This window comes from Chiloscyllium punctatum, chromosome 41 (genome assembly GCF_047496795.1).
Source record: "Chiloscyllium punctatum isolate Juve2018m chromosome 41, sChiPun1.3, whole genome shotgun sequence".
In the NCBI taxonomy this organism is placed as follows: domain Eukaryota; kingdom Metazoa; phylum Chordata; class Chondrichthyes; order Orectolobiformes; family Hemiscylliidae; genus Chiloscyllium; species Chiloscyllium punctatum.
This window is the reverse complement of record NC_092779.1, coordinates 15189201-15202944: the sequence shown is the minus strand read 5'-3', so window position 1 is coordinate 15202944 and position 13744 is coordinate 15189201.

The window sequence follows — 13744 nt, the reverse complement described above, 5'->3', positions numbered from 1 at the left end:
CCCCCTACCTTAGGTCTGCCTTATTTCCCAAGAGTAGGTCAAGTTTTGCAGTGTCTCTAGTAGGAACAGTAAGAATTTTAGCCTTGTAAATAGTTAGGTGTTGCAAATAAACTTCCAGATATCTGACTGAACAGATTCCATCTGTAGTACTGATCTCTGAATTGCAACCAGTAATTGGCAGTATTGGTTTGAGGAAAGATTGCAAAAAGGTTGAGTAAAGTTGAAGAGAGAGGATATCTCAGAAGTTAGAGTCAATTTGGCTGAAGCTAAGAAATAAGGAAAGTGGAATTCCATTGCTCTGAGTTGTCCAAAGATCACCAGTTAGTGGGAAGGAGGTAGAAGAATCAACCTGCAGGGTAATTACAGAGAGATGCCAACATTATGACTGGTGGATAGCCAGTGTGGCTCCTTTGTTGAAGAAAGGCCTGTTTCAATGCTGCATGCTTCTTCTGACTCTATTATCGAGTAATTATAATGGGGGATTTTCATTCCTGTATATAGGCTGGGAGTGTAAGGGGCTGCAAAGGGTAAATGTTCCCAAACAAAAGCAGAAATTGCTGGAAAAGCTCAGCAGGTCTGGCAACATCTGGGGAAAGAATCAGAGTTAACATTTCAGGTCGAGTGACCCTTCCTCAGAACCTCCCTAGTGTTCCCAAGCCGTGTTCAGGAGAGTTTCCTCCAATGGCTTGTGTCCAGTCCAGAAGAAAGGGTGGCATTTTTGTACTTGGTCCTTCGAAATGAGGTGGACCAAATGGATCAAATCGAGAGTTAGGTTTCCTGCTCCTCGGATGCTGCCTGACCTGCTGTGCTTTTCCAGCACCACACTCTCGACTCTGATCTCCAGCATTTGCAGTCCTCACTTTCTCCAAATAGATCAAGTGCTAGTGGGGGAACACTTAAGGTGACCGTTATATCATAAGGTTTAAGATAACAGTGGTAAACGATAATCCAAAAGAGCCGATGTAGATTAAGAAAAGTAAATAGGTGGCAAATTGACTGCAAGAGGGCAACACAGAGCTGGGCCAGATAGACTGGAGTGAAAGATTGGCAGGAACAGCAGGAACTGAACAATGGACTACCTTCAAAGTGGGAATGATTAAGATAGGTTCCCTCAAAAGGAAATGGTACAACAAATACATCCAGAGCACCATGAATGACAAAGGAGATAGAAATTAAGATAACGAAGAAAAGATGCCCTCATTACAGGTATCAGGGACGAATACAATTGAGAACCAAGAGGAATAAAGAACGTTCATGTGGAAGATGAAAAATCATATGAGAGAAGCAAAGAAGGATTATGAGAAGAATCCAGCAACTAACTTAAAGAGCAATTTCGAAGTCTCCTACAGGCATAAACAGTAAACAAGGAACCAAAAGGGAATTTGCACAAAAGCCAGGAACGTGGCTGAGGTGTTAAATGAATACTTCCATCTGCTTTTACCAAAATGCGATTATAAAGATCACATCATTTTATTTTTCTGTATTTTGGATTGTGGATCAATTGTTTTAAATCAAGGACTGTGGGAGAAATTGCTGCACTTTTATAAGGAGGCAACTGGAACTCTGTGTGAGTTGTGTTTACACAGCTGCTCTGTGTAAACAACACGAGAAGATGCTTAAAAGGCCACTGCACCATGGCTTTGTGTGCTTTCAGCAAACTTTGCCCAGAGACAGGCTGCTGATTGGTTTGTGCAATCAGGACCAGTTGTAGAGACCAAGAGTCATCGGCGTGACAACAACTCTCTGATTGGTTCCTGGGATGTGGACAGCTCGTGTGTGTGAACAATAAAAGCTTCTAGACTGTAGAAGTGGAACAAAGTCTCTCTCTTCCTCCATCTCTGCAGTGAAATGACAAAACTCTGGAAGATAACTAGCTATTCTGTCCCATCAGTTCCTGGAAGCTAAATAAAAAACAGAAAGAAACAAAAACAGAAATTGCTGGAAAAGCTCAGCAGGTCTGGCAGCATCTGTGGAAAAAATCAGTGTTATTGTTTCAGGTCCAGGTCGGTCTTGGGTTCTGAGGAAGGGTGGCTCGGCCTGAAATGTTAATTCTGATTTCTCTCCACAGATGCTGCTAGACCTGCTGAGCTTTTCCAGCAATTTCCAACTTAGCTCCTGTAAACTCCTGCCATTTGAAACCAACTACTGAGAAATTAATGTGTCAAATGTCCTATGTTTCCAGCAAAGAACTGAATGAGCATGGAGCTAAGGTGATCTATGGCCTAGTAGTATTCCCATTAAACCTAGTAATCCAGAGGCCAAAGTTATGCTCTAGGGACTTACGTTCAATTCATGGCAAATTTTGAAACCAATTAAAAATTTCAGTGTTGATCGTAAAACCACTTTTGTAAGCGCCCATCTGGTTCATTAAAGTCCTTTAGGGAAAGAAACCATCATCTATACACAGTCTGAATTTCACGTGATTAACTCCTAACTTCTCTGAAATGGGTAAGCCGTGTACCAGCTGTTATGAAGACAGGAATGAAACTGGAGAGATCACGTGGAATTAACTAAAGCGCTGGAAATAACAACAGCAAATAGAATTCTGTCAATCCGACAGAGTCCTCCCGACAAACGAATGAGGATTAATGCCAAAAGTGGGAGAGCTGTTTCCAATGAAGCCCAATGCACGCTCAAGGAACAGAAGGGATGTGGGCCAATGCAGGCAAATGGGACAAGTTTAGTCTAGGAAACCTGGTTGGCATGGATGAGTTGGACCAAAGGGTCTGTTTCTGTGCTGTATGACTCCTTAACACCTCATTTTCCGCTCACTCACTTTTGTCACTGAATCCCATAACATCAGAAACTGACCACATCATATCTGTTATCCATTTTTTTTTCATTCTCTTCACCCCCCCCAACCCCACCCCCAGCCCTGCCACACATCCTTGTCATGTTTACTTTGCTTTTAGTAGAAAGGACCACGTCTCTGCCTTTCAAACTTTAGTTTACACCCTTTCCTCATGTCTTTTTCTTTTTCACCACCATTACCTATTCCCCCACTCCTGGTCTTTTTCACTGGGCTTCTCTATCATCAGCCCTCCTGCTTCTCCTCCACCTCTGTCCAAAGACTTTTTTGAAAACTTCAAATCTGAAGAAGACTCATACCAGACTCGAAACATCGACCCCGTTTCTCTGAAACAGGAACAGAAATTGCGGGCAACGTTGCTGAGCTCTGACCAAAGGTTACTGCGGGATGGGATCATTCGACACCGCCGATTCGCCACTGCCCTTTCACCGCCGAGGACGATTTGCCACCGCAATTGTTTGTAACTCATTTTTAAGAATAAACCAATAAAATGATATTTCTTTCACCTTTTTTTTTAATCAATATGTACTATGTTGTTGTGTAAATAAAGGGGACTGAGAAGTATGAAAGAACATGGGAGGGAAAACAGTCAGTACATATATATATATCCAGTGGTGAATAGTCTCCACAGGTCGAACGACCCCAGTAGAGAAACACTGGTGGTGAACTGGCAGTGGCTAATCGGCGGCGGCGAATGTGCGCGGTGACTCGTCACCAACCCAGGTTACTGGAGCCAAAACGTTAACTCTGATTTGTCTCCATTGATGCTGCCAGACCTGCTGAGCTTTTCCAGCAATTTCTGATGGACAGCATCTGCAGTTTTTTTCATTTTTTTATTAACTCTGTTTCTCTCCCCAGATATGCTGCCAGAGCTGCTGAGTTTCTCCTGCACTTCCTGTGCCTGAATCAAGTAGCACCTGAACAATTCAGGTCACTTTCTTTCTAGTAGTGAAAGTTGAGGGGGCACCTGAAAGAGGTGTATAACAGTATGAGGGGCATGGACAGGGTGGACAGAAAGCAGCTGTTTCCCAAGTTGAAGGGTCAAAAGCAAAAAGGTGCACTTTTAAAGTGAAAGGGAAGAGGTTTACAGGGGATTTGAGAAAAGTATTTTTCCCCCAGAGGGTGTGGAGGTCTGGAATGCATTGCCTTTGAAGGGTAGTTGAGATAGGTAACCTCACAGCCTTTAAAATGAAATGTCATAACATTCAAAGCTATGAGTCTAGTGCAGGACAGCGGTACACACTCAAAACACAGAAGGGCCCTTCCTATATTGTATGATTCTATAATGTTGTGCAAGTTGAGTTGGTGGGGGGTGGGGGGATGCTGCTATTGGAGCATCCCTCTTGTCTCTGGATTGGGAGGATCTAAAGGCTTCGCTGAGGTTCTTTCCCAGTTTTGTAAGTTGGAGAACCCACAATAATTTGGTTGTTTCTGTTTTTTTTTTAAAACGTATTCACGGACCAGTATTTATTACCCATCCCTAATTGCCCAGAGGCCAGTTAAGAGCCAACCACATTGCTGTGGATCTGGAGTCACATGGGTAAAGATGGCAGATTCCTTCCTTAGAGGGCTTCAGTTAATCAGATGGGTTTTCCCAACAATTGACAATGGTTTCGTGATCATCATTTCAACGAGGTACCATCGGCAGCTGCTCCTTCAGTCACCTAGATTACAAATGTCTTGTGCTCATCCATGTACTGTTTAAAGGTTGTGTGGTTTCCTGTTTTAACTACCATACCAGGCTATGCAGTCTAAACCTTTCCCCTTCCACTCTTAGATGATTCTCAGAAACTACCTCTATCAGCAAGCTTTGTTATTTGTTTTATAGTTAAATATCACACGACACCAGGTTATAGTCCAACAGGTTTATTTGGAAGCACTAGCTTTCGAAATGCCACTCCTTAGCTACCTGATGAAGGAGCAGCAGTCCAAAAGCTAATACTTCCAAATAAACCTGTTGGATATTACCCGATGTTGTGTGATTTTTAACCCAATCCAACACCAGCACCTCCTCGTCATTTATTTTTATCCATTCCCTGGAGCGTCGGAGGCTGAGGGGTGATCTTATACAGGTTTACAAAATCATGAGGGGCATGGATAGGGTAAATAGACAAGGTCTTTTCCCTGGGGTCGGGGAGTCCAGAACTAGAGGGCATAGGTTTAGGGTGAGAGGGGAAAGATATAAAAGAGACCTAAGGGGCAACTTTTTCACACAGAGGGTGGTACATGTATGGAATGAGCTGCTGGAGGATGTGGTGGAGGCTGGTACAATTGCAACATTTAAGAGGCATTTGGATGGGTATATGAATAGGAAGGGTTTGAAGGGATATGGGCCGGGGGCTGGCAGGTGGGACTAGATTGGTTTGGGATATCTGGTCAGCATGGACGAGTTGGACTGAAGGGTCTGGTTCTATGCTGTACATCTCTATGACTCTATGACTCCATTAGTTGGATTTTGAGAGATGCTTTCAATGTGAATACTTATTGCCCAATTTCTCAATGCCCTTGGAAGCATGGTGAAAATTGCATTCATGATCCACTTCAGTCGACATGGATAGATACCCCACAGTGCTTTGTGGGAGGGCGTTCCAGGGTGTTAACCCAACGACAGTGAAGGAACAATGATATAGTTGGTCAGAGTAGTGTGTGGCTTGGAAGGGAACTTGTAGGATCCTCTCTGTCCTCGTATTCCCTTATGTGACTCTGAGATAAGTTTAGCTTCCAGAAGAAGGGCTTATGCCCGAAAGGTCGATTCGCCTGTTCCTTGGATGCTGCCTGACCTGCTGCGCTTTTCCAGCAACACATTTTCAGCTCTGATCTCCAGCATCTGCAGTCCTCACTTTCTCCTCTAAATTTAGCTTTAGTAATGCACACATGAAAAACCGTGGGACATGATGTTTCACTAAAGGTGCTGTATAAATACAAGTTATTGTTGTTGTATTGTAAGTTGCCCCTGCTATAATGGATGATGGTTCAAGAACTTCAGAACCCATGTCTGCCTTTACTGAGACAGACACAATTTGAATAACAGATTGGGCTGACATTTTCAACTGCGCTCCTGGATTTGGTCAGTATAGGTCAGGGCAACTGTCAGCAGAGGAAGGTGGGAGGGGGAAACACAGTGAATATGCCAACATGTCTAGCCAAGTAGCAATGACAACCACTGATATTTCTATTAAAAAAAGCAACGTTATTTTTTAAAGTAAAGCAAGCATTGAAGAAAGATTTTTTCTTCAATGGATGGCACAGTGGCTCAGTGGTTAGCACTGCTGCCTCACAGGGCCAGGGACCTAGGTTTGATACCAGCCTCAGGCGACTGTCGGTGTGTGGAGTTTGCATGTTCTCCCCATGCCTGTATGGATCTTCTCTCACAGTCCAAAGAAGTGTAGGTTAGGTGAATTGGCCATGATAAATTGCCCCATAATGTTCAGGGGTGTATAGGTTAGGTGCATTAGACAGGGGTAAATGTAGATCAATCGGGAAGGGGAATGGGTCTGGGTGGGTTACTCTTTGGAGGGTTGGTGTTGGGCCAAAGGGCCTGTTTCCACGCTGTAGGGATTCTATAATTATTGACTGTTTATCTCGAATAACATTGTGGGGAACTACATCATGTGCAGGTCAAAACATCAAAGGAGTGTTAACCTTTGCAGTTCAGACTGATGTTAACGTTGCTGTGTAAATCATCCAGAGCACTCTGTTAGTGCCTTCATTTGAAGATTTCCACATATTTGTTTCTCCTTGTGACTGTCTCCTGCCTTTTACTGTCTCTTCACTTCAGCAAGTATAGATGTCTTGACAGCTATTTGGTGTTTGACCAATGGTGAGCCTATTCAGTTAGATTTCCCTCCATTTTGTCACTTGACTCCACCACTCTGTCTTGCCCCCACATGTCATGGCTGCTACTTCCTCCCAACAATTGACAAGAACGCCTCATCTTCTGCCCGGGACCCTCCAACCACACGGCATCAACATTGGCTTCACTCATTTCCTAGATCCATCCCTCCAACTCAGCACTGTCCTCTTGGCCTGTCCTACCTGTCCATATTCCTTCCCACCTCTCCACTCCACCCTCCCCACCAACCTATCATAATTACCCCCCAACTGCATCCACTTATCGCCACCCCACCAATCTTCTGCCCAGCTCCACCTCAGCCCCCATTTATCTCTCAGCCCCCTCCCACATTCCTGATGAAGGGATTAGGCCTGAAACTTTGACTCTCCTGCTCTTCGGATGCTAACTAATCTACTGTGCTTTTTCCAGTGCCACACTTTTCGACTCTGTCTCTCCAGCATCCGCAGTCCTCACCTCCTCCTAGTTGCGGCCCCAATCCCTAACACAACCCTTACTAAATCACCTATACCCTACTGAAAGCCTTGCATTTATATAGCAATAACCTCAATAATTCTCAAAGCAGTCAGAGCCATTAAAATACTTTTTTGAGTCTAATTGCTATTGTAGTGTAGGGAGGGAGGCTGTTAATCTGTGACAGCAAGCTCCAAAACACAGCAATGTGATAATTACCAGATAGGAGTAAGTGAGGACTGCAAATGCTGGAGATCAGAGCTGAAAAATGTGTTGCTGGAAAAGCGCAGCAGGTCAGGCAGCATCAAAGGAGCAGGAGAATCGACGTTTCGGGCATCAGCCCTTCTTCGTGCTCATGCCCGAAACGTCGATTCCCCTGCTCCTTGGATGCTGCCTGACCTGCTGCGCTCTTCCAGCAACACATTTTCAGCCATAATTACCAGATAATCTGTTTTTGTGACTGTTCATTGAGAGATAAGCTCTTCAAAGTAAGTGCCACTGAATCATTTTCTTCCACCTGAGTTGGCAAACAGAGCTTCCTTTAATATTTCATTTGGAGAGCGATGGCCTCATGGTATTGTTGTTGGACTGTTAATCCAAAGGCCCAGATAATGTTCCAGAGACCCAGGTTTGAATCCTGCCACAGCAGGGTTTTAGTCAATATAAACATCTGGAATGAAAATTCAAAGATGACATTGTCAATTGTTGGAAAAACACATCTGGTTCATAATGTCCTTTAGGAAAGCAAACTGTCATCCTTACCTTTTCTGGCCTACATGTGACTCCAAGCCCATAGCTTTTATCTCTCCTCTGAGTTGTCAGAGATGGGCAATAAATACTGGCTTCAAGGAGTGTGGCGCTGGGAAAGCACAGCCTGTCAGGCAGCATCCGAGGAGCAGGAGAATCGATGTTTCAAGCAAGAGACCTTCATCAGGGCTCATTCCTGATGAAGGGCTTATGCCCGCTGACTGGCTGTGCTTTTCCAGCGCCATACTCTTCAACTCTGACCTCCAGCATCAGCAGTGCTTACTTTCTCCCAATGCGTCCAAGGCAATTTTCTGATTCAGTATGCGGATGTACCTACTAGAAAAGGTGCAAAACTTGACCTACTCTTGGGAAATAAGGCAGGGCAGGTGACTGAGGTGTCAGTGGGGGAGCACTTTGGGGCCAGTGACCATAATTCCACTCATTTTAAAATAGTGATGGAAAAGGATAGACAAGATCTAAAAGTTGAATTTCTAAATTGGAGAAAGGCCAATTTTGACGGTATTAGGCAAGAACTTTCAAAAGCTGATTGGAGGCAGATGTTCGCAGGTAAAGGGACGGCTGGAAAATGGGAAGCCTTCAGAAATGAGATAATGAGAATCCAGAGAAAGTATATTCCTGTCAGGGTGAAAGGGAAGGTTGGTAGGTGTAGGGAATGCTGGATGACTAAACAAATTGAGGGTTTGATTAAGAAAAAGAAGGAAGCATATGTCAGGTATAGACAGGATAGATCGAGTGAATCCTTAGAAGAGTATAAAGGAAGTAGGAGTATACTTAAGAGGGAAATCAGGAGGGCAAAACGGGGACATGAGATAGCTTTGGCAAATAGACTTAAGGAGAATCCAAAGAGTTTTTACAAATATATTAAGGACAAAAGGGTAACTAGGGAGAGAATAGGGCCCCTCAAAGATCAGCAAGGCAACCTTTGTGTGGAGCCACAGAAAATGGGGGAGATACTAAATGAATATTTTGCATCAGTATTTACTGTGGAAAAGGATATGGAAGATATAGACTGTAGGGAAATAGATGGTGACATCTTGGAAAATGTCCAGATTGCAGAGGATGAAGTGCTGGATGTCTTGAAACAGTTAAAAGTGGATAAATCCCCAGGACCTGATCAGGTGTACCCGAGAACTCTGTGGGAAGCTAGAGAAGTGATTGCTGGGCCTCTTGCTGAGATATTTGTATAATCGATAGTCACAGGTGAGGTGCCAGAAGACTGGAGGTTGGCAAACGTGGTACCACTGTTAAGAAGGGCAGTAAAGACAAGCCAGGGAACTATAGACCGGTGAGCCTGACCTCGGTGGTGGGCAAGTTGTTGGAGGGAATCCTGAGGGACAGGATGTACATGTATTTGGAAAGGCAAGGACTGATTCAGGATACTCAACATGGCTTTGTGCATGGGAAATCATGTCTCACAAACTTGATTGAGTTTTTTGAAGAAGTAACAAAAAAGATTGATGGGGGCAGAGCAGTAGATGTGATCTATATGGACTTCAGTAAGGCGTTCGACAAGGTTCCCCATGGGAGACTGATTAGCAGAGTTAGATCTCATGGAATACAGGGAGAACTAGCCATTTGGATACAGAACGGGCTCAAAGGTAGAAGACAGAGGGTGGTGGTGGAGGGTTGTTTTTCAGACTGGACGCCTGTGACCAGTGGAGTGCCACAAGGATCGGTGCTGGGCCCTCTACTTTTTGTCACTTACATAAATGATTTGGATGCGAGCATAAGAGGTACAGTTAGTAAGTTTGCAGATGACACCAAAATTGGAGGTATAGTGGACAGCGAAGAGGGTTACCTCAGATTACAACAGGATCTTGACCAGATGGGCCAGTGGGCTGAGAAGTGGCAGATGGAGTTTAATTCAGATAAATGCGAGGTGCTGCATTTTGGGAAAGCAAATCTTAGCAGGACTTCTACACTTAATGGTAAGGTCCTAAAGAGTGTTGCTGAACAAAGAGACCTTGGAATGCAGGTTCATAGCTCCTTGAAAGTGGAGTCGTATGTAGATAGGATAGTGAAGAAGGCGTTTGGTATGCTTTCCTTTATTGGTCAGAGTATTGAGTACAGGAGTTGGGAAGTCATGTTGTAGCTGTACACGACATTGGTAAGGCCACTGTTGGAATATTGTGTGCAATTCTGGTCTCCTTCCTATTGGAAAGATGTTGTGAAACTTGGAAGGGTTCAGAAAAGATTTACAAGGATGTTGCCAGGGTTGGAGGATCTGAGCTACAGGGAGAGGCTGAACCGGCTGGGGCTGTTGTCCCCGGAGCATCGGAGGCTGAGGGGTGACCTTATAGAGGTTTACAAAATTATGAGGGGCATGCGTAGGATAAATAGACAGTCGTTTCCCTGGGGTCAGGGAGTCCAGAACAAAGGGCAGAGGTTTAGGGTGAGAGGGGAAAGATATAAAAGAAACCTAAGGGGCAACTTTTCACACAGTGGGTGGTACGTGTATGGAATGAGCTGCCAGAGGAAGCGGTGGAGGCTGGTACAATTGCAACATTTAAGAGGCATTTGGATGGGTATATGAATAGGAAGGGTTTGGAGGGATATGGGCTGGGTGGTGGCAGGTGGGACTAGATCGTGTTGGGATATCTGGTCGGCATGGACGGGTTGGACCGAAGGGTCTGTTTCCGCGCTGTATATCTCTATGACTCTATGACCCTAAATACTGGCCGAGCCAGCGACGCCGTCATCCTGTGAATTATTTAAACAAAATTTAAGAGAGCTTCTCCAACATGCAACCAGAGTATTATGGATTATGTGGGCACATGTTATGATTGCGATTTGAAGGCATGTTTCTGATTCAGAGATAAGCGCACAATGTGCTGGTAATATCAATGGGCTGGACAATGCTCTGAGGAAATGGGTTCAAATCTCACCATGGTGAATGTTGAAACTTAATTTCAATTAAAAGATCTGGAATTGTAAAGCCCTATTTAAGCATACAATGACCCGCAGATGACAAATCAAAAATTCTTTATTCCACGGGAATCAGGTGTGGAATCCTGACCCGGCCCGTCAAACAAAAACAAACAGGAAAACAAAGTCATTGTGATGCAGAGAAGACATAATTTTCTGTTAAATCACTTTAACCAGGTGTTCTCATCTCTGAACTGTTGCTGCATTCATCCCTGTTTCAGCTTTTCTGTTGCTAAAGTAGGAAAACAGAGTATTTACATAAATTAAACCTGCACTCTGCTTGAGGAAATCCTTTCTCATTCTCTCTCTCTCTCTCTCTCCCTCCATGAGGTCTCTTTCTGACTAAGTCAGCCTATCCTCTAGAAAAGGTCTGTGACTGCTTGAGCTCCCCTGCTTGGTGTTCTGACTCACTGTTGCCACCTACATGCACCATGTGTGACTGTGAAAAATTTGCCGATCGTTTTTAAAAATTCATCTGGTTTGCTCGTGTATTTCAGGAAAAAGAAATTTGTGAATCTGGTCTGGTCTACATGTGACTCCAGACCTACAGTGATGCGGTTGACTCTTAACTGTCCTCTGAAGTACGCAGTTCGAGCGGATGGTCATCAAGGGCTGGCCTTCCCAATGATGTCCGGGTCCATGATAACAAAAGAAAACTACCAGCTGTGAAGCAAACGACACCCAACCAGCCCAGTTTCCATTTCCTCTGCATCTGTTTCTTCGCTCTGTGAGACCTGCCACGTGGCGCAACTCAGGTCAGGATGGAGGATCAAAAAGGTGTCACTACCTATCTATAGCCATAGCCCAGTGGGCTACCTTCCAGCACAGTGGCACTCTGCATTATTAGACCAAACGGAAAACATTTTACCAGTTAATAGGTGCGCCAAAGTACCCTCACTTTATTACTATTGCCAATATTGTGAGGCCCTCTACAGACTAATGTTGGGACATGCTGTGTATAAAGCCAGTTTTTGATTCAAACGAAACTCAATGCCAAACAGTAAGAAACTTCCTGTAAACAGATTCAGGATTGTTAGGCGCACATAAGCTACACTGTCTGAGTTTGCATTAAACATATCATTGAATCTGTTGTGCATAACATTACGTTGATGAAATAAAAGGTGTACAGCTCTTTCCTGGCTGAAACTGTTTGTATTATCTTGTGAAAGGATTCCAGTAATGTGTTCTAACAACTCCAATTCTGACACGGCCCGTCAAACAAAAAGCAGGTAAACAAAGTCATTGTGATGCAGAGAAGACACAATCTTCTTGTTAAATCACTTTGACCAGGTATTCCCACCTCCGAATTATTGCAGCATTCATCTCTGTTTCAGCTCTCCTGTTGCTGAAACCCCTCATCTTTATCTCTATTCTCTATCCTCATTTGCAATTCTTGTTGCCTGGATTATACCCAGCACCCATATTCGTTCACAGTCCATTCCTGCATTCACCAGCCCACATTGCCTCCTGGTCCAGCAACACTTGAATATTTGGAGTAGGTGCTTTCATAATCTTTGCAGTAATATGCAGCTGGATAAACAGACAGAGCTCCTGGTCAGCTGCAATGCAATTGGCTACACTCTAGACTCCAAGACAGATTAACACAATGGAATTGAATTAGCTTTATTGTCACATGATGAAAAATTTAAAAGTCACCACTTGCGGTGCCATCTTAAGTACAAAGGTACCTGGCTACAACTCATTCAATGACAGATTAGTTAGTGTACTAATATCACCTACACACAACAGGGTACCTAGGTTTAATTATTGGGGGCTTAGAGACATTCCTGATGAAGGATTCATTCCTGAGTTATTGACTCTCCTGCTCCTCACCTGCTGTGCTTTTCCAGCACCACACTTTTCGGTTGAGGGATGTAACCAGACATACCTAAACTGAGGTTCCAGTGTGATGCTGAGGGAGTGCCATATGGCTAGAGTGTGTCTTTCGGTTAAGATATCGAACTGAGGCCCTCTCAGGTGGACAATCACATGGCCCAGTCCCACAGAAGGGCAGGAGATTGCCATTAGGATAATGCCCTGCTGAAGAGTGTTGCAGGCACAATGGGCCAAATGGCCTGCAGTTGTGATAGAGTCATAGAGATGGACAGAACGGAAACAGACCTTTCGGTCCAACCCATCCGACCAGCTATCCCAACCTCATCTTGTCCCATTTGCCAGCACCCGGCCCATATCCCTCCAAACCCTTCCTATTCATATACCCATCCAGATGCCTCTTAAATGTTGTAATTGTACCAGCCTCCACCACTTCCTCTGGCAACTCATTCCATACACGTACCACCTTCTGTGTGAAAAAACTGCCCCTTAGGTCTCTTCTATATCTTTCCCCTCTCACCCTAAACCTATGCCCCCTAGTTCTGAATTCCCCAAATCCAGGGAAAATCCTTGTTTATTTACCCTACCCATGCCCCTCATGATTTTATAAACCTCTATAAGGTCACCCCTCATCCTCTGACACTCCAAGCTTTGTGTTTCGGAAGAGCTGTGCTCCGTGCTGCCCAGTGTTCCTACTTCTCCTCACTAGAGATGACCTGGCCCCTCTCCCCCAACTCTGGCTCGATGGTTTCTTAGACAGCAGGGTGGGGGTTGGGGGGTGGGGGTTGGGGTGTGGGGTGTATACTGGGTAGAATGATCAATGAGAGGTTCTTATGCGCTCCCCCTCACACCTCGACTCCCTCTCCCAATGACACCCCTCAATCTGTGTTTGTTTGGTTCAGTCCCGAATGAACCTGCTCTGTTCAAGTCTGTCACGAGCCCGGGACTCCCAATCATCGCTGGAGAGGGGGGAGGAGGAGGTTTGACCCCATCAGGAACGCTCTGAGCCATGTAAAGTCAGCATTTATCTGTGACTCGAGAACACAAAAACAGATGTCTTCGTTGGTGCATTGTCGTTGGCGGGGGCCTGCTGTGTAAAAACTAGG